The sequence below is a fragment of the Schistocerca gregaria genome, chromosome 5 (assembly GCF_023897955.1).
Source record: "Schistocerca gregaria isolate iqSchGreg1 chromosome 5, iqSchGreg1.2, whole genome shotgun sequence".
Classification (NCBI taxonomy): domain Eukaryota; kingdom Metazoa; phylum Arthropoda; class Insecta; order Orthoptera; family Acrididae; genus Schistocerca; species Schistocerca gregaria.
In genome coordinates, this window is record NC_064924.1 from 532,519,825 (window position 1) to 532,541,069 (window position 21,245).

Sequence of the window (21,245 nt, forward strand, 5' to 3'; positions counted from 1 at the left end):
CTGATTAAGTTTCGGAGCAAAGTAGACATTGACAAAATGTCAAGTGTTCAGAAGGTATTCAGACGAACTTGCCTGCGGATCACCTTAAGTAGTGTGCGATACGTATCTGCTGCTGCACGCTGTAAGTTCTCATGGAAGGTCACTCCCAAACACTTCAATGCTGGGACTTTGGCAATGGGCACTGACGTACTCATATGCAATCCTCTGCACACATCCATGATTCGCGGAAGGGTTCGCACGCTGATGCTTGTTGATGGCCCTCATTGAAATCTGCAGCATTTTTTGCAAGGGTTGCACTTCTGTCACGTTGAACGGCTCTCTTCAGTCGTCGTTGGTACAGTTATTGTAGGATCTTTCACAGGCTGCAGCGATATCGGCGATTTTTTTGTTTTATCCGATCATGATATTCACGGTACCCCACTTCATCGCTACCTCGGAGATGCTGTGTGGCATCGCTCGAGCGCTGACTGTAGCACCAAGTTCAAACTCACTTAAATCTTGATAACCTACCATTGTAGCAACACTAACCGATCAAACAACTGCGGCAGACACATGTTGTGTGGCCGACCGCAACGCCGCATTGTGCCTCTTTACATACCTTTGTATTTGAAAACGCATGCCTATACCATTTTATTTGGCGCTTCAGAGTATCTGCTGCCGACCTCGCCAAGAAAACTATGTCGTCTGCGTTGCCACAGCACATTACGGAGGCGAATGCCCTACAAACCTTGCCGTAGGTCGTGAAGTGCAGGCACGAGGGCGACGGCGAAGAGAGAGAGGCTGACTCAAGGCATCCATGTCGCACTGAGCGCTCAATAATGAACGGTGGTGGGCTGTAACCATTGACAAGGACTGTAGAAGGGGCTCCGTGGATGACACGGAGAACCACACCTGCCGATATTGGGGACAGTCCCATCATTTCTAAGACAGCCTGCAAGAAATGGTGCTTAACGCGGTCAAATGATTGGTCTAGGTCAACAGCCACGAGGGCGGCTTCTAAACGGCATGATGACATGAGCACCACAACATATCTATCAGAGCTTAACGCCATTTGTGTGTTACTGGTACCTACCAGACATGTTTGGTCGGCATGAATGGCATCTTTGATAGTAGCGAGGAGGCGAGCACGAAGTATGCGGGCGAACAGCTCGTAATCCGAATTCACTAATGTCAACGACCGAAAGTCTTGAGGACTGCACCGCCCTTTTGGTTTTGGCACAGGGATGATAATTCCCTCCAAAAAAAATTGTGACGGGAGCGAAAGTCTGCATCCAGGAGTTCGCAGCACATCTGCCGCCAAAAATCCCACATCATGTCAGGAAAGGTGCTATAAAATGCAAGCGGAAGAAATCAGGTCCAGGTGATTTGTTTCTCGCGCCGCGCGACAGAGCCATGCGCCTTTCTTCCCACCTTACGGCCACCAAGAATGTGGCGTCGCCTTGCGCCCTACCCGAAGGTGGTAAGCCGTGCAGGAGGACCGCAATGTCAATGTCAGGCGGTTGACCTGCTAGATAAAGTGTGAGGTAATGATCTGTGAGGACACAGGAGATGGTGGTTTGTGTCTGTGAACGTTGCCCATCCACCGAAATAACTACAGTGATGCCTCTTATGCTCTCTCTGTTCGCTGAAGATGTTATAAAGAGAAGCACGTTCTTCTGGGATGGAATCTTGCAGTCTCAGTGGAACCCGCGTGCCGTCAAATCCGTCAGCCATGATATGCAGAAGGCGCGGCTGTGTGCGGTGGACGGCCGTTTGGCGCTCTGGCGGGGGTTGTTGCTACGCTAGTCTCATGCAGTAAAACTCAAACGTCGATCGGAGCCAAAGCGCCCTACATTGTCCATACGCCATGTCCGTGCGGTGAATAGCTGGTTTGGCGCATCATGTCGTGGAATCATAGGTATGACGCCGTCGTGCATTTTTTGCCACATATCAGTGACGGCTACACGGCAAGCCTCTTCCCGGAGTATGTTGACGTTAGGAGTCCATGGACCTGTTGTCTATTGCCGGCCGTTGTGACCGAGCGGTTCTAGGCGCTTCAGTCCGGAACTGCGCAACTGCTGCGGTCGCAGGTTCGAATCCTGCCTCGGGCATGGATACGAGTGATTTCCATAGGTTAGTTAGGTTTAAGTAGTGCAACGTCTAGGGGACCGATGATCTCAGATGTTAAGTCACATAGAGCTTAGAGCCATTTGAACCATTTTTTGCTCTCGTCGTGGCAGCCACGACGCAGATGAAGGGCAGACGGACAGTAAATTCAATGGGCCTCAGTTCGGCACCTCCTGCCACTCCGCAAAGACCACGGGAAACATAAATCCTGACCAACCTGCCGGCCGAGTGGCCGGTGAAGTGCGTATATCCGCGTCAGTCACTGTGGACTACAGTCCACGTATCACGCAAAGCGAGATCCTTGACCGTAGCATGAAGGACTGCGCATGGGACATTGCGAGGGATCTGATCCTCAAGGCGTAAGACGCTGTTAAAGTCACCGCCCACCACTATGTGCTCTTAGGGTCTTGAAACGATGGAGCTTTCTCAGTTGAGTAATAGAGCTCTCGACACTTCACAGTACCAAATGGGTCCTACAAATTCACAAGGCGGACAGCGCCCTTGGTGACCGCAACGCCTTTCGTTGATGGTAAATACTGAATATCTGTTGGTCCAATGCTACTGCTTGGTAGTATGGCCATACCACAACCACCATCGGTAGTTGGCTTGACTTAAACGGGTATCCACAAACATCGAGGCTGTATGTCTTGCAGTAACACGATATCCAGTCCGCCGCCCGAATGACGTCTTTTAACAGGTGGGTTCTGATCGTGGAACTAATGCCATTGACATTGACTATACCTATCCGATACACCTGTGTCATTGGATAGTATGATGACGTATCTTGCGCTCGTTTAATTCCCGAAGATGGGCTAAAATTTACAGACGCGCGAAATTTGGCACGTACTTCGATGCGAGATGCCTTTAATAGGTTCCACAACGAAACATTGTCACGAAATTTGGTAGAAAATCCGAAGAAATTCTGGTCGTATGTAAAGTACACAAGCGGCAAGACGCAGTCAATACCTTCGCTGCGCAGTGCCGATGGTACTGTTATCGACGACTGAGCCGCTAAAGCGGGGTTATTGAACGCAGTTTTCCGAAATTCCTTCACCAGGGAAGACGAATGGAATATTCCAGAATTTGAAACACGAACATCTGCTACCATGAGTTTCTTAGAAGTAGATACCTTAGGGGCTGCGAAGCAGCTCAAATCGCTTGATACGGGCAAGTCTTCAGGTCCAGATTGTATACCGATTAGGTTCCTTTCAGATTACGCTGATACTATAGCTCCCTACTTAGCACTCATATACAACCGCTCGCTTACCGATAGATCTGTACCTACAGATTGGAAAATTGCGCAGGTCGCACCAGTGTTCAAGAAGGGTAGTAGGAGTAATCCATTTAACTACAGACCTATATCATTGACGTCGGTTTGCAGTAGGGTTTTGGAGCATATACTGTATTCAAACATGAATAGCCTCGAAGGGAACGATCTATTGACACGTAATCAGCATGGCTTCAGAAAATATCGCTCTTGTGCAACGCAGCTAGCTCTTTATTCGCACGAAGTAATGGCCGCTATCGACAGGGGATCTCAAGTTGATTCCGTATTTCTAGATTTCCGGAAAACTTTTGACACCGTTCCTTACAAGCGACTTCTAATCAAGCTGCGGAGCTATGGGGTATCGTCTCAGTTGTGCGACTGGATTCGTGATTTCCTGTCAGGAATGTCGCAGTTCTTAGTAATAGACGGCAAATCATCGAGTAAAACTGAAGTGATATCAGGTGTTCCCCAGGGAAGCGTCCTGGGACCTATACTATTCCTGATCTATATAAATGACCTGGGTGACAATCTGAGCAGTTCTCTTAGACTGTTCGCAGATGATGCTGTAATTTACCGTCTAGTAAGGTCATCCGAAGACCAGTATCAGCTGCAAAGCGATTTAGAAAAGATTGCTGTATGGTGTGTCAGGTGGCAGTTGACGCTAAATAACGAAAAGTGTGAGATGATCCACATGAGTTCCAAAAGAAATCCGTTGGTATTCGATTACTCGATAAATAGTACAATTCTCAAGGCTGTCAATTCAACTAAGTACCTGGGTGTTAAAATTATGAACAACTTCAGTTGGAAAGACCACATAGACAATATTGTGGGGAAGGCGAGCCAAAGGTTGCGTTTCATTGGCAGGACACTTAGAAGATGCAACAAGTCCACTAAAGAGACAGCTTACACTACACTCGTTCGTCCTCTGTTAGAATATTGCTGCGCGGTGTGGGATCCTTACCAGGTGGGATTGACGGAGGACATCGAAAGGGTGCAAAAAAGGGCAGCTCGTTTTGTATTATCGCGTTATAGGGGAGAGAGTGTGGCAGATATGATACACGAGTTGGGATGTAAGTCATTACAGCATAGACGTTTTTCGTCGCGGCGAGACCTTTTTACGAAATTTCAGTCACCAACTTTCTCTTTCGAATGCGAAAATATTTTGTTGAGCCCAACCTACATAGGTAGGAATGATCATCAAAATAAAATAAGAGAAATCAGAGCTCGAACAGAAAGGTTTAGGTGTTCGTTTTTCCCGCTCGCTGTTCGGGAGTGGAATAGTAGAGAGATAGTATGATTGTGGTTCGATGAACCCTCTGCCAAGCACTTAAATGTGAATTGCAGAGTAGTCATGTAGATGTAGATGTAGATGTAAGCGCCACGTCCCTCGTTTGACCGTCCCTGTCTTCCGCGCCGCATATTTGCTGATCGGCAGAGACAAGATGTCCGTCCGACGATCCGCCGGGCTCGAAGATCAATTCGTCGCTCGAGTCTGGCATCATTCTTTCGATCTCCATATCGGACGTCCAATCATCAAGCTGGAGTTGTGCTCGTAGGCCACGGATGATGTTCAGATGGGGTCTTAAGCGCAAAATGGGTAGGAAGATCGTCGGTGGGTTGAGCATCGTCAACTTATGTTTGATCTTGGGAGGACGTTACCAATAGCGAACCAGGAACTGTTGGAGTGAGGTCTACAGCCCGGGCCGCAGAGGGATTTTTCTTATCCTCCATCTTGCGAAGCATTTCCTGCGGCCAGCCTCCTCTTCTTTCGTCGTTTGGGCGACTTCTGCTTGCAGGAGCGCGTGTCCGCGTTCTGGGGATCACGAGAAATAGCACCTCTCGCATCTTCGAGTACGAATCGATTTGCTGAGGCTCTATTTCCTCACACGGCTGGAGTGCAGACGTTGTCGCTGGTATCGCGCAAGGTGCGTTCGGAAACCGGGCCCACGGGGCACGGTAATGGAAAGGAACAACTTACGCTTTCGTTGTGTCCCTCGCTGCTTGACGATCGCTCGGCAGCCACAAGGTCACACACTACGGGACGTGTTTATGCACTTCGATTCGCACCTGACGCACTCCGTTCAAAACAGGATACGTCTCGAACGTACGCCACTTTACTTCCACGTGAATGAGTACTTCTGCGTAAGGCCGCAGCGCGTTCACGACAAACAAAACGCCCAAGACTGGCCAAGTTTCACGGAAGCTATGAATTTAGTGCGGACGTCAATGCGTGATGCTTTTAATAGTTTACACAATCAGACATTTTCTCAAAATATGGTAGAAAACCCAAAGAGATTCTGGTCGCATGTAAAGAACACCAATGACAAAAAACAGTCAATACCGTTACTGCGCATTAGCGATGGAAATGTTACCGATGATGGTGCCACTAAAGCGGAGCTACTAGTACAGTTTTCCGTAATTCCTTCACGAAAAAAGACGCAGTAAATATTCCAGTATTCGAAACCAGAACAGCTGTTAGCCTGAATGGCATCTTAGGTGTTACGAAACAACTCAAATCACTTGAAAAAGGCAAGTCTTCCGGTCCAGATGATATACCAATCAGGTTCCTTTCAGAGCATGCAGACACAATACCGTCTTTCTTAGCAATCATATATAACCGCTCACTTGACGAAAGGAATGTTTCTAAAGACTGGAAAGTAGCACAGGTCACACCAATATTCAAAAAAGCAAATAGGAGTAACCCATTGAATTACAGACCCATATCACTGACCTCCTTCCACATGAACCATGGACCTTGCCGTTGGTGGGGAGGCTTGCGTGCCTCAGCGATACAGATGGCCGTACCGTAGGTGCAACCACAACGGATGGGTATCTGTTGAGAGGCCAGACAAACGTGTGGTTCCTGAAGAGGGGCAGCAGCCTTTTCAGTAGTTGCAGGGGCAACAGTCTGGATGATTGACTAACCTGGCCCTGCAACATTAACCAAAACGGCCTTGCTGTGCTGGTACTGCGAACGGCTGAAAGCAAGGGGAAACTACGGCCGTAATTTTTCCCGAGGGCACGCAGCTTTACTGTATGGAGATCGTTATCAGGAAAAAGAAAACTGGCGTTCTACGGATCGGAGAGTGGAATGTCAGATCCCTTAACCGGACAGTTAGATTAGAAAATTTAAAAAGGGAAATGGATAGGTTAAAGTTAGATATAGTGGGAATTAGTGAAGTTCGGTGGCAGGAGGAAGAAGACTTTTGGTCAGGTGAATACAGGGTTATAAACACAAAATCAAATAGGGGTAATGCAGGAGTAGGTTTAATAACGAATAGGAAAATAGGAATGCGGGTAGGCCACTACAAACAGCATAGTGAATGCATTATTGTGGCCAAGATAGATACAAAGCCCACGCCTACCACAATAGTACAAGTTTATATGCCGACTAACTCCGCAGATGATGAAGAGATTGATGAAATGTATGATGAGATAAAAGAATTATTCAGATAGTGAAGGGAGACGAAAATTTAATAGTCATGGGTGACTGGAACTCTATAGTAGGAAAAGAAAGAGAAGGAAATGTAGTAGGTGAATATGGAATGGAAATAAGAAATGAAAGAGGAAGCCGCCTGTTAGAATTTTTCACAGAGCATAACTTAATCACAGCAAACACTTGGTTCAAGAATCATGAAAGAAGGTTGTATACATGGAAGAATCCTGGAAATACTAGAAGGTATAAGATACATTATATAATGGTAAGACAGAGATTTAGGAATCAGGCTTTAAATTGTAAGACATTTCCAGGGGCAGATGTGGACTCTGACCACAATCTATTTGTTATAAACTGTAGATTAAAACTGAAGAAACTGCAAAAAGGGGGGAATTTAAGGAGATGGGACCTGGATAAACTGAAAAAACCAGAGGTTGTACAGAGTTTCAGGGAGAGCATAAGGGAACAATTGACAGGAATGGGGGAAAGAAGTACACTAGAAGAAGAATGGGTAGCTTTGAGGGATGAAGCAGTGAAGGCAGCAGAGGATCAAGTAGGTAAAAACACGAGGGCTAGTAGAAATCCTTGGGTAACAGAAGAAATATTGAACTTAATTGACGAAAGAAGAAAATATAAAAATGCAGTAAATGAAGCAGGCAAAAAGGAATAGAGACGTTTCAAAAATGAGATCGACAGGAAGTGCAAAATGGCTAAGCAGGGATGGCTAGAGGACAAAAGTAAGGATGTAGAGGCTTATCTCAATAGGGGTAAGATAGACACTGCTTACAGGAAAATTAAAGAGGCTCAGGAAAAAAGAGAGCCACTTGTATGAATATCAATAGCTCAGATGGAAACCCAGTTCTAAGCAAAGAAGGGAAAGCAGAAAGGGGGAAGGAGAATACAGAGGGTCTATACAAGGGCGATGTACTTGAGGATAATATTATGGAAATGGAAGAGCAAACAGATGAAGATGAGATGGAAGATACTATACTGCGTGAAGAGTTTGACATAGCACTGAAAGACCTGAGTCGAAACAAGGCCTCGGGAGTAGACAACATTCCGTTAGAACTACTAACGGCCATGGGAGAGCCAGTCCTGAGAAAACTCTACCATCTGGTGAGCAAGATGTATGAGACAGGCGAAATACCCTCAGACTTCAAGAAGAATATAATAATTCCAATCCCAAAAAAAGCAGGTGTTGACAGATGTGAAAATTACCGAACTATCAGTTTAATAAGTCACAGCTGCAAAATACTAACGCGAATTCTTCACAGACGAATGGAAAAACTAGTACAAGCTGACCTCGGGGAAGATCAGTTTGGATTCCGTAGAAATATTGGAACACGTAAGGCAATACTGACCTTACGACTTATCTTAGAAGAAAGATTAAGGTAAGGCAAACCTACGATTCTAGCATTTGTGGACTTACAGAAAGCTTCTGACAATGTTGACTGGAATACTCTCTCTCAAATTCTAAAGGTGGCAGGGGTAAAATTCAGGGAGCGAAAGGCTATTTACAATTTATACAAAAAGCAGATGTCAGTTATAAGAGTTGAGGGGTATGAAAGGGAAGCAGTGGCTGGGAAGGGAGTGAGATAGGGTTGCAACCTCTGCTCGATGTTATTCAATCTGTATATTGAGCAAGCAGTGAAGGAAATAAAAGAAAAATTCGGAGTGGGTATTAAAATCCATGGAGAAGAAATAAAAACCTTGAGGTTCGCCGATGACATTGTAATTCCATCAGAGACAGAAAAGGACTTGGAAGAGCAGTTGAACGGAATGGAAAGTGTCTTGAAAGGAGGATATAAGATGAACATCAACAAAAGCAAAACGAGGATAATGGAATGTAGTCGAATAAAGCCGGGTGATGCTGAGGGAATCAGATTAGGAAATGAGACACATAAAGTAGTAAATGAGTTTTGCTATTTGGGGAGCCAAATAACTGATGATGGTCGAAGTAGAGAAGATATAAAATGTAGACTGGCAATGGCAAGGAAAGCGTTTCTGAAGAAGAGAAATTTGTTAACATCGAATATAGATTTATGTATCAGGAAGTCGTTTCTGAAAGTATTTGTTTGGAGTGTAGCCATGTATGGAAGTGAAACATGGACAATAAATAGTTTGGTCAAGAAGAGAATAGAAACTTTCGAAATGTGGTGCTACAGAAGAATGCTGAAGATTAGATGGGTAGATCACACAACTAATGGGGAAATATTGAATAGGATTGGGGAGAAGAGAAGTTTGTGGCAGAACTTGACTAGAAGAAGGGATCGGTTGGTAGGACATGTTCTGAGGCATCAAGGGATCACCAATTTAGTATTGGAGAGCAGCGTGGAGGGTAAAAATCTTAGAGGGAGACCAAGCGATGAATACACTAAGCAGATTCAGAAGGTGACCTCCATTTGCAGTAGGATTTTGGAACATATACTGTACTCGAACACTGTAAATCACCTTGAAGAAAATGACATATTGATACATAACCAACACTGGTTCAGAAAATATCTTTCTTGTGCAACACAGCTAGCGCTTTATTCCCATGAAGTAATGAGTGCTGTCGACAAGGGATCTCAGATCGATTCCATATTCCTAGATTTCCAGACTTTCCTCACAGGTGGCTATTAATCAAATTGCGTGCATAAGGAGTATCGTCTCAGTTGTGTGACAGGATTCGTAATTTCCTCTCAGAGAGGTCACAGTTCGTAGTGATAGACGGTAAATCATCGAGTAGAACAGTTCCTGGTTTACATAAATGATCTAGGTGATAATCTGGGCAGACCCCTCAGATTCTTTGCAGATGACGCTGTAATTTACCGTCTAGTGAAATCATCACACGATCAATTCCAATAACAAAATGATCTAGAGAGAATTTCTGTGCGGTGCCAGAAGTGGCAATTGGCACCAAACACAGAAAAGTGCGAGGTCATCGACATGGGTACTGAAAGAAATCCGATAAATTTTGCATATACAATAAATCGCACAAATCTAAGGGATGTCAGTTTCACTAAATATCTAGGAATTACAAATACGAGCAACTTAAATTGGAAAAAACCATATAGATAATATTACGGGGAAGGCGAAACAAAGACTGCGCTTTGTTGGCAGAACACTTAGAAGATGCGACAAACTCACTAAAGAGACAGCCTACATTACACTTCTCCGTCCTTTGCTGGAATATTGCTGTGCGGTGTGGAATCATTACCAAGTAGGACTGACGGAGGACATCGAAAAAGTGAAAAGAAGGGCAGCTCGTTTCGTGCTATCCGGCAATAGGGGTGAGAGTGTCACTGATATGATACGCGAGTTGGGTTAACAGTCACTGAAACAAAGGCAATTTTCTTTGCGGTGAGATCTGTTTACGAAATTTCAATCACCAACATTATCTTCCGAATGCGAAAATATTTTGTTGACACCCACCTCGGGAGAAATGATCATCATAATAAAATAATACAAATCAGAGCTCGAATAGAAAGATTTAAGTGTTCCTTTTACCCACGCCCCATTCGAGAGTGGAATCGTAGAGAAGTAGTATGAATGGTTCGATGAACCCTCTGCAAGGCACTTAAGTTTGAATTGCAGAGTAAACAAGTAGATGTAGAGTGTCGCCGGAACTTGCCATGTTGCCGTCAGAGTGGTGGAAACGATATACACTCCTGCAAATGGAAAAAAGAACACATTGACACCGGTGTGTCAGACCCACCATACTTGCTCCGGACACTGCGAGAGGGCTGTACAAGCAATCATCACACGCACGGCACAGCGGACACACCAGGAACCGCGGTGTTGGCCGTCGAATGGCGCTAGCTGCGCAGCATTTGTGCACCGCCGCCGTCAGTGTCAGCCAGTTTGCCTTGGCATACGGAGCTCCATCGCAGTCTTTAACACTGGTAGCATGCCGCCACAGCGTGGACGTGAACCGTATGTGCAGTTGACGGACTTTGAGCAAGGGCGTATAGTGGGCATGCGGGAGGCCGGGTGGACGTACCGCCGAATTGCTCAACACGTGGGGCGTGTGGTCTCCACTGTACATCGATGTTGTCGCCAGTGGTCGGCGGAAGGTGCACGTGTCCGTCGACCTGGGACCGGACCGCAGCGACGCACGGATGCACGCCAAGACCGTAGGATCCTACGCAGTGCCGTAGGGGACCGCACCGCCACTTCCCAGCAAATTAGGGACACTGTTGCTCCTGGTGTATCGGCGAGGACCATTCGCAACCGTCTCCATGAAGCTGGGCTACGGTCCCGCACACCGTTAGGCCGTCTTCCGCTCACGCCTCAACATCGTGCAGCCCGCCTCCAGTGGGGTCGCGACAGGCGTGAATGGAGGGACGAATGGAGACGTGTCGTCTTCAGCGATGAGAGTCGCTTCTGCCTTGGTGCCAGTGATGGACGTATGCGTGTTTGGCGCCGTGCAGGTGAGCGCCACAATCAGGACTGCATACGACCGAGGCACACAGGGCCAACACCCGGCATCATGGTGTGGGGAGCGATCTCCTACACTGGCTGTACACCTCTGGTGTTCGTCGAGGGGACACTGAATAGTGCACGGTACATCCAAACCGTCATCGAACCCATCGTTCTACCGTTCCTAGACCGGCAAGGGAACTTGCTGTTCCAACAGGACAATGCACGTCCGCATGTATCCCGTGCCACGCAACGTGCTCTAGAAGGTGTAAGTCAACTACCCTGGCCAGCAAGATCTCCGGACCTGTCCCCCATTGAGCATGTTTGGGACTGGATGAATCGTCGTCTCACGCGGTCTGCACGTCCAGCACGAACGCTGGTCCAACTGAGGCGACAGGTGGAAATGGCATGGCAAGCCATTCCACAGGACTACATCCAGCATCTCTACGATCGTCTCCATGGGAGAATAGCAGCCTGCATTGCTGCGAAAGGTGGATATACACTGTACTAGTGCCGACATTGTGCATGCTCTGTTGCCTGTGTCTATATGCCTGTGGTTCTGTCAGTGTGATCGTGTGATGTATCTGACCCCAGGAATGTGTCAATAAAGTTTCCCCTTCCTGGGACAATGAATTCACGCTCAAAGTCCGTCAACTGCACATACGGTTCACGTCCACGCTGTGGCGGCATGCTACCAGTGTTAAAGACTGCGATGGAGCTCCGTATGCCACGGCAAACTGGCTTACACTGACGGCGGCGGTGCACAAATGCTGCGCAGCTAGCGCCATTCGACGGCCAACACCGCGGTTCCTGGTCTGTCCGCTGTGCCGTGCGTGTGATCATTGCTTGTACAGCCCTCTCGCAGTGTCTGGAGCAAATATGGTGGGTCTGACACACCGGTGTCATTGTGTTCTTTTTTCCATTTCCAGGAGTGTATATTGCGTTTTGCTATCTTCACATCCGTAGCACTGTCGTCTCTCAGCACCGTACTCTGGTTCATACTCCTATCGTCTTGCTGTTCGACCCCCGCCAATCTGTTGACAGATCTTTTGAGAGGGTGATTGATATGATGCCTGCCAGCCCTGTGTAGTAATTGGCCTCTGACTAGAGCCTTCCCAAGCGATTTCAGAATGCCTCTCCTCTTGGTCTCCCCCTGGTTGTTAGCTCTGTAGGTGACGAGACTATTTATGCCTGCTACATTCAGTAAGCAAAAGAATAATGCCAACGGCCACCTTCTAGGTATTTATTTATGAAGATGGTATCTGTTCTTTCGGACATGTCTGAAAGAACAGATACCATCGGTGACCATGCAGCTTGTTAGAATGAAATTACAACGAAATGAATACCCCTAGCTGCATACAGGCGTTGATATAAGTCAACGGGGATAGTTGAAAACGTTTGCACCGAACGGGGCTCGAACCCGGGATCTTCTGCTAGTAGTTGTTCTTGCTACATCATAGGTGGCACACATCTGATCTACTAAATCTACCCCACTCTTAGTAGCATTATGCAGAGTTATCATCTCCGGCTTCATTTCTTCTCCACTTGTTGCATCTATTTTGTTGTTATGGACCATAGTACTCATTAGAAGCAGGTAGCTGTTTTTCTTTGGTACATAACTCACTAATGTGCACGTCTTCTGAAAGCCAAAGATACTTGTAAAAGCGTTTCTACCTCTTGTTTTCACGAATTCTGGGGGAATTTCCATCTTGTTCTTCCTTACTGTTTCCAAAAGTGTTAATTTACTGTCCTTCAGAAGTGACAGGGCCAGTTCATAGTTTGTAAACCAGTCATCCATCGTTATGTTCATTGATGTTTTGGAAATGCGATTACACAACCTTTTGACGAGACAACTTCAAGATTACTCAACTTATACGGTCCATCTCGCTGCTCACCTAAATAAACTTCCAAATTTGACGTGTACGCCTTTCTTGCTTCGGCTAGATTGAACACTTTTATTCGATATTTGCAAAGTTTGGAAGGAATGTACATTCGAAAACTACATCGTCCTTGAAATTTGACAAGCATTTCATATACAGTGACATATTCTCCAAGGGAATAGTGTGTTATGCAGTTAATGGCAAACAAATCAAATATATTTCGTATAGGAGACAATTTACCCTCTTTTCGCCTGTCGGACCTCGTTGACTTATCGTCAAATCTCAGGCACTGTGCCACAAACCTGAATCTCTGTAGGGTCATAGTAGAGTAGAATAATTCCAATCCTGTTCTGTCTGTGTCCCAGAGTTCTTCTACATTAACCCTACCAACCTTGTAGATTGCACCCAAATACAACAGACCTTTATGTGTATCATGAATGAAGGTCTAAGACGAAGAGAATCTCGGCTCAGCGGATTCGATGCATTGGTTAGTATGTATCACTTCTTCATCCATTATTTCATCGGTGAAAAACAGCCGCCATATTTCTACTTCTGTCCTTTTATTCTTTGCCCTTCCTCTCACACCAGAAATATGTGACACAATATTATGTGACCTCGTTCTGATACGAGGAGTAGGTGTGTCTTTCATCCAATTATTACGCTTGTCCTTACCAACAAAATATTACTTATTGTTCTTATGTCTATTACTGTCATCCCCACTTTCGTCGCTTTCCGTATTGTGTTCACTATATACACTCCTGGAAATTGAAATAAGAACACAGTGAATTCATTGTCCCAGGAAGGGGAAACTTTATTGACACATTCCTGGGGTCAGATACATCACATGATCACACTGACAGAACCACAGGCACATAGACACAGGCAACAGAGCATGCACAATGTCGGCACTAGTACAGTGTATATCCACCTTTCGCAGCAATGCAGGCTGCTATTCTCCCATGGAGACGATCGTAGAGATGCTGGATGTAGTCCTGTGGAACGGCTTGCCATGCCATTTCCACCTGCCGCCTCAGTTGGACCAGCGTTCGTGCTGGACGTGCAGACCGCGTGAGACGACTCTTCATCCAGTCCCAAACATGCTCAATGGGGGACAGATCCGGAGATCTTACTGGCCAGGGTAGTTGAGTTACATCTTCTAGAACACGTTGCGTGGCACGGGATACATGCGGACGTGCATTGTCCTGTTGGAACAGCAAGTTCCCTTGCCGGTCTAGGAATGGTAGAACGATGGGTTCGATGACGGTTTGGATGTACCGTGCACTATTCAGTGTCCCCTCGACGATCACCAGAGGTGTACGGCCACTGTAGGAGATCGCTCCCCACACCATGATGCCGGGTGTTGGCCCTGTGTGCCTCGGTCGTATGCAGTCCTGATTGTGGCGCTCACCTGCACGGCGCCAAACACGCATACGACCATCATTGGCACCAAGGCAGAAGCGACTCTCATCGCTGAAGACGACACGTCTCCATTCGTCCCTCCATTCACGCCTGTCGCGACCCCACTGGAGGCGGGCTGCACGATGTTGGGGCGTGAGCGGAAGACGGCCTAACAGTGTGCGGGACCGTAGCCTAGCTTCATGGAGGCGGTTGCGAATGGTCCTCGCCGATACCCCAGGAGCAACAGTCCCCCTAATTTGCTGGGAAGTGGCGGTACGGTCCCCTACGGCACTGGTAGGATCCTACGGTCTTGGCGTGCATCCGTGCGTCGCTTCGGTCCGGTCCCAGGTCGACGGACACGTGCACCTTCCGCCGACCACTGGCGACAACATCGATGTACTGTGGAGACCTCACGCCCCACGTGTTGAGCAATTCGGCGGTACGTCCACCCTGCCTCCCGCATTCCCACTATACGCACTCGCTCAAAGTCCGTCAACTGCACATACGGTTCACGTCCACGCTGTGGCGGCATGCTACCAGTTTTAAAGACTGCGATGGAGCTCCGTATGCCACGGCAAACTGGCTGACACTGACGGCGGCGGTGCACAAATGCTGCGCAGCTAGCGCCATTCGACGGCCAACACCGCGGTTCCTGGTGTGTCCGCTGTGCCGTGCGTGTGATGATTGCTTGTACAGCCCTCTCGCAGTGTCCGGAGCAAGTATGGTGGGTCTGACACACCGGTGTCAATGTGTTCTTTTTTCCATTTCCAGGAGTGTATTTCGACGTCTACGTCTCCGCCTTCGTCACCTGATTCGTCACTAACGATTTCATTTCGCTGTGCATCGCTACACAGATCTTCTATAACATCCATTAAAGCCCTCGTCTGAAGTAAATAGGCTAGTTTAGCAATTTGAATGTGTACTAAAAACGTAGTTGTCTTGGGACACACGATGCCTTCATTACTACTCCGGGTCCTATAGCCCCAACGAGTACTTACCTATTTGCTATGATCGGTCTGGCAGACCCAAACACTCTACAAGCACTCCTAGACAGTGGAATTCCGCCGTCACTTGACAAGCAAACGGCATGACTGTGTAAGGTAGGAAGCTACAAGGAACGCTGCTCGTGTGCATTGTTGAGAACCTAACGAAAACGACTCGCTCACATAAGTCAGAGACCGGGAGACCCACAGTAGCAATGCAGGGTTAAGCAGGCGGACGGTGTACTTCTATACTACTAGCTGACAAACCTGGCACAGTGAGATTTCCACTATGCAGCGGAGTGTGTGCTAATATGAAACTTCCTGGCAGATTAAAACTGAGTGCCGGACTGGGACTCGAACTCTTTACCTTTAGCGGACAAGTGCTCATCCGACGATTTTTTTGTTGATTTCATTTTTTTGTTGATTTCATTTTCTTCGTTATTGTTAGTTCTAATTGTTCGGGGCGGACGTACCATGACGCTTGTTAAAGTTCATAGTTGATCCGTTAACTCAGTTTTTTCTTACAGAGGGCAGCTAACCCTCTGACCGAACACGCTGAGCTACCGTGCCGGTGTCCAACTGAGCTACCGAAGCACGAACCACGACCGCTCCTCACAGCTTCAATTCTACAGTACCTCGTCTCCTACCTCCCAACCATCACAGAAGCTCCTCTGCGAAACGTGCACAACTAGGACTCCTGGAAGAAAGGGTATCGCGGCGACATCGTTTAGCCACAACCTGGGCGATGTTTCCAGAGTGAGACTTTCACTCTTCAGCGGAGAGTGCGCTGATATGAAACTTCCTGGCAGATTAAATCGGAAGCATCCTCCAGGCTGTCGCTAAGCCATGTCTCCGCAGTATCCTCTCTTCTAGGTGTGATGGTTCTGCAAGGTTCCCAGAGGAGCTTCTGTGAAGGTTGGGAGCTGGGAGACGAGGTACTGGCAGAATTGAAGCTGTGAGGACGGGTCCTGAGTCGTGCTTGGGTAGCTCAGATGGTACAGCACTTGCACGCGAAAGACAAAGGTCCTGAGTTCGAATCTCAGTCCGTTTCCCTTTCTAATCTGCGAGGAATTTTTATTACTGTGTGTTAACTTCATGCAAGATTCGGCATTTTTTTAAGTATCTCAGTGTGTATTACGCCGTATCTCTCTGTGTGTCTACAATAATGTATTTGTGTAGGTGCATTTAGAGGCTTATCTGGATGCTGTGTGCAAAAGTTATTGCGAATGCAATTAGTAACACAGAAGCAAATTAATCTTTTTGCAAGATGCTGCTGTTTTTCACGCAGCTCATTGTTTATGACGTCACATCTCCAGAACTGAGTTAGAAAGATGATTCTTACCACAGTAGCAATTGTTGCCTGACATAAAAGTTGTAAAGTTATATGTACCAAGTTTGGTTGATGTAGTTCCAGTGGTTTAGGAGGAGATGATGAACACACATACATACAGACACACATTTTTATGTGTGGAAAAGAATGTTCTCCTTTAAAATCTTGCGGGTGAAAGAAACCTGTATTGACTATTAGCTTCGAACTACCGACCGTCGTCAAGTAAAAATTATTTGCATAGTCCACTACACAGGAGTGTGGTACCTCAATGTTGTGAGTATACTGAGATTATTAACTGTATTAAAGCACTTTTATGTTGACGGAAGTGTCGGTGACACATGATGATTTTTTTTAATTTTTTTTTTTTGCGCCACAGAATTAGAACGCATAGGCTGAGTTAAATAATTTTGTGTTCCTCATGATGGCCGACTGATCGCAAGTGGTTGTGAATAAAGGTTTGTTTGAAACTTCCTGGAAGATTAAAACTGTGTGCCGGACCGAGACTCGAACTCGGGACCTTTGGTTTTCGCGGGCAAGTGCTCTACAGACTGAGCTACCCAAGCACGACTGACGCCCCGTCCTTGCAGATTTAATTCTGCCAGTACCATTTTTAATCTGCCAGGAAGTTTTATATCAGGGCACACTCCGCTGTAGAGTGAAAATTTCATTCTAGAAACATCCCCCAGGCTGTGGCTAAGCCATGTCTCCGCAGTATCCTTTCTTCCAGGAGTGCTAGTTCTGCAAGGTTCGCAGGAGAGCTTCTGTGAAGTTTGGAAGGTAGGAGACGAGGTTCTGGCAGAATTAAATCTGCGAGGACGGGGCGTGAGTCGTGCTTGGGTAGCTCAGTCTGTAGAGCACTTGCCCGAAAAAGGCAAAGGCCTCGAGTCTCGGTCGGGCACACAGTTTTAATCTGCCAGGGAGTTTCATATCAGCGCACACTCCGCGGTAGAGTGAAAATTTCATTGTAGAAAGGTTTGTTTGATCAGAAGTCATTTTTGGTTCTAATGTATTACTTTGTTCAAGTAATTACGAACTGTGATACATCAGCTGTACAAAATATTTACCAACTTCTTTCCAAATGGCAGGAACGGAAGCAGATGCAACATCCAAAATTAGCATGAGAAATGTTTCAACTCGTGCAGAACATTTTTAGATATGTACGCTCCAGCCGACGGGAGTGGAATACCAGTAGCGAAATGATCGAGAAATAACTCACGAAAATCCGTATCAACAATGGCGGATCATAATCCACCGACTGAGTTAGAACATCGTTCAGACTAAACACATCTGTCGATGAAACTCATCTTAATGAATCACCACTAGGACACGTAACGTAATGAACTGCAGTGGTAGCGGCAGCTTTCATGAATGAGTCTCTTTTTCACATATTAATTACTATTTCTTGTAAATACGGTTGAAAGCAAGGGGAAACTACAGCCGTAATTATTCCCGAGGGCTTGCAGCTTTACTGTATGGTTAAATGATGATGGCGCCCTCTTGGGTAAAATATTCCGGAGGTAAAATAGTCCCCAATTCGGAACTCCGGGTGGCGACTACTCAAGAGGACGTCGTAATCAAGAGGAAGAAAACTGGCGTTCTACGGATCGGAGCGTGGAATATCAGATCCCTTAATCGAGCAGGCAGGTTAGAAAATTTAAAAAGGGAAATGGATAGGTTAAAGTTAGATGTAGTGGGAATTAGTGATGTTTGGTGGCAGGAGGAACAAGATTTTTGGCCAGGCGAATACAGGGTTATAAATACAAAGTCAAATAGGGGTAATGCACGAGTAGGTTTAATAATGAATAAAAAAATAGGAATGCGGGTGAGCTACTACAAACAGCATAATGAACGCATTATTGTGGCCAAGATAGACACGAAGCCCACGCCTATTACAGTAGTACAAATTTATATGCCAACTAGCTCTGCAGATGATGAAGAAATTGAAGAAATGTATGATGAAGTAAAAGAAATTATTCAGGTAGTGAAGGGAGACGAAAATTTAATAGTCATGGGTGACTGGAATTCGAGAGTAGGAAAAGGGAGAGAAGGAAACATAGTAGGTGAATATGGATTGGGGCTAAGAAATGAAAGAGGAAGCCGCCTGGTAGAGTTTTCACAGAGCCCAACTTCACCATAGCTAACACTTGGTTCAACAGTCATACAAGAAGGTTGTATACATGGAAGAAGCCTTGAGATACTGACAGATTTCAGATAGATTATATAATGTTTAAGACAGAGATTTAGGAACCTGGTTTTAAACTGTAAGACATTTCCAGGGGCAGATGTGGACTCTGACCACAATCTATTGGTTATGAACTGTAGATTAAAACTGAAGAAACTGCAAAAAGGTGGGAATTTAAGGAGATGGGACCTGGATAAACTGAAAGAACCAGAGGTTGTACAGTGTTTCAGGGAGAGCGTAAGTGAACAAATGGTAGGAATGGGGTAAAGAAATACAGTAGAAGAAGAATGAGTAGCTTTGAGAGATGAAGTAGTGAAGGCAACAGAGATCAAGTAGGTAAAAAGACGAGGGCTAGTAGAAATCCTTGGGTAACGGAAGAAATATTGAATTTAATTGATGAAAGGAGAAAATATAAAAATGCAGTAATTGAAGCAGGCAAAAAGGAATACAAACGTCTCAAAAATGAGATCGACAGGAAGTGCAAAATGGCTAAGCAGGGATGGCTAGAGGATAAATGTGAGGATGTTGTGGCTTATTTCACTAGGAGTAAGATAGATACTGCCTACAGGAAAATTAAACGGAAGTTTGGAGAAAAGAGAACCACTTGTATGAGTATCAAGAGCTCAAATGGAAACCCAGTCCTAAGCAAAGAAGGGAAAGCAGAAAGGTGGAAGGAGTATATAGAGGGTCTATACAAGGGCGATGTACTTAAGGACAATATTATGGAAATGGAAGAGGATGTAGATGAAGATGAAATGGGAGATATGATAGTGCGTGAAGAGTTTGACAGAGCACTGAAAGACCTGAGTTCAAAAAAATGGTTCAAATGGCTCTGAGCACTATGGGACTTAACATCTATGGTCATCAGTCCCCTAGAACTTAGAACTACTTAACCCTCACTAACCTAAGGGCAGCACACAACACCCAGTCATCACGAGGCAGAGAAAATCCCTGACCCCGCCAGGAATCGAACCCGGGAAAGACCGGAGTCGAAAGGCCCCGGGAGTAGACAACATTCCATTGGACTATTGACGGCCTTGGGAGAGCCAGTCCTGACAAAACTCTACCATCTGGTGAGCAAGATGTATGAAACAGACGAAATACCCTCTGACTTCAAGAAGAATATAATAATTGCAATCCCTAAGAAAGCAGATGTTGACAGATGTGAAAATTACCGAACTATCAGTTTAATAAATCACGGCTGCAAAATACTAACGCGAATTCTTTACAGACGTATGGAAAAACTAGTACAAGCCGACCTTGGGGAAGAGCAGTTTGGATTCCGTAGAAATACTGGAACACGTGAGGCAATACCGACCCTACGGCTTATATTAGAAGCTAGATTAAGGAAAAGCAAACCTACGTTTCTAGCATTTATATACTTAGAGAAAGCTTTTGACAATGTTGACTGGAATACTCTCTTTCAATTTCTGAAGATGGCAGGGGTGAAATACAAAGAGCGAAATGCTATTTACAATTTGTATACAAAGCAAATGGAAGTTATAAGAGTTGAGGGGCATGAAAGGGAAGCAGTGGTTGGGAAGGGAGTGAGGCAGGGTTGTAGCCTCTCCCCGATGTTATTCAATTTGTATATTGAGCAAGCAGTGAAGGAAATAAAAGAAAAATTCGGAGTAGGTATTAAAATCCATGGAGAAGAAATAAGAACTTTGAGGTTGGCCGATGACATTGTAATTCTGTCAGAGACAGCAAAGGACTTGGAAGAGCAGTTGAACGGAATGGATAGTGTCTTGAAGGGAGGATATAAGATGAACATCAACAAAAGCAGAACGATGATAATGGAATGTAGTCGAATTAAGTCGGGTGATGTTACGGGTATTAGATTAGGAAATGAGACACTTAAAGTAGTAAAGGAGTTTACTATTTGGGGAGCAAGGTAACTGATAGTGGTCGAAGTAGAGAGGATATCAAATGTAGACTGGCAATGGCAAGGAAAGCGTTTCTGAAGAAGAGAAATTTGTTATCATCGAGTATAGATTTAAATGTCAGGAAGTCGTTTCTGAAAGTATTTGTATGGAGTGTAGCCATGTATGGAAGCGATAAATAGTTTAGACAAGAAGAGAATAGAAGCTTTCGAAATGTGGTGCTACAGAAGAATACTGAAGATAAGGTGGATAGATCACGTAACTAATGAGGAGGTATTGAATAGGATTCGGGAGAAGAGAAGTTTGCGGCACAACTTGACTAGAAGAAGGGATCGGTTAGTAGGACATGTCCTGAGGCATCAAGGGATCACCAATTTAG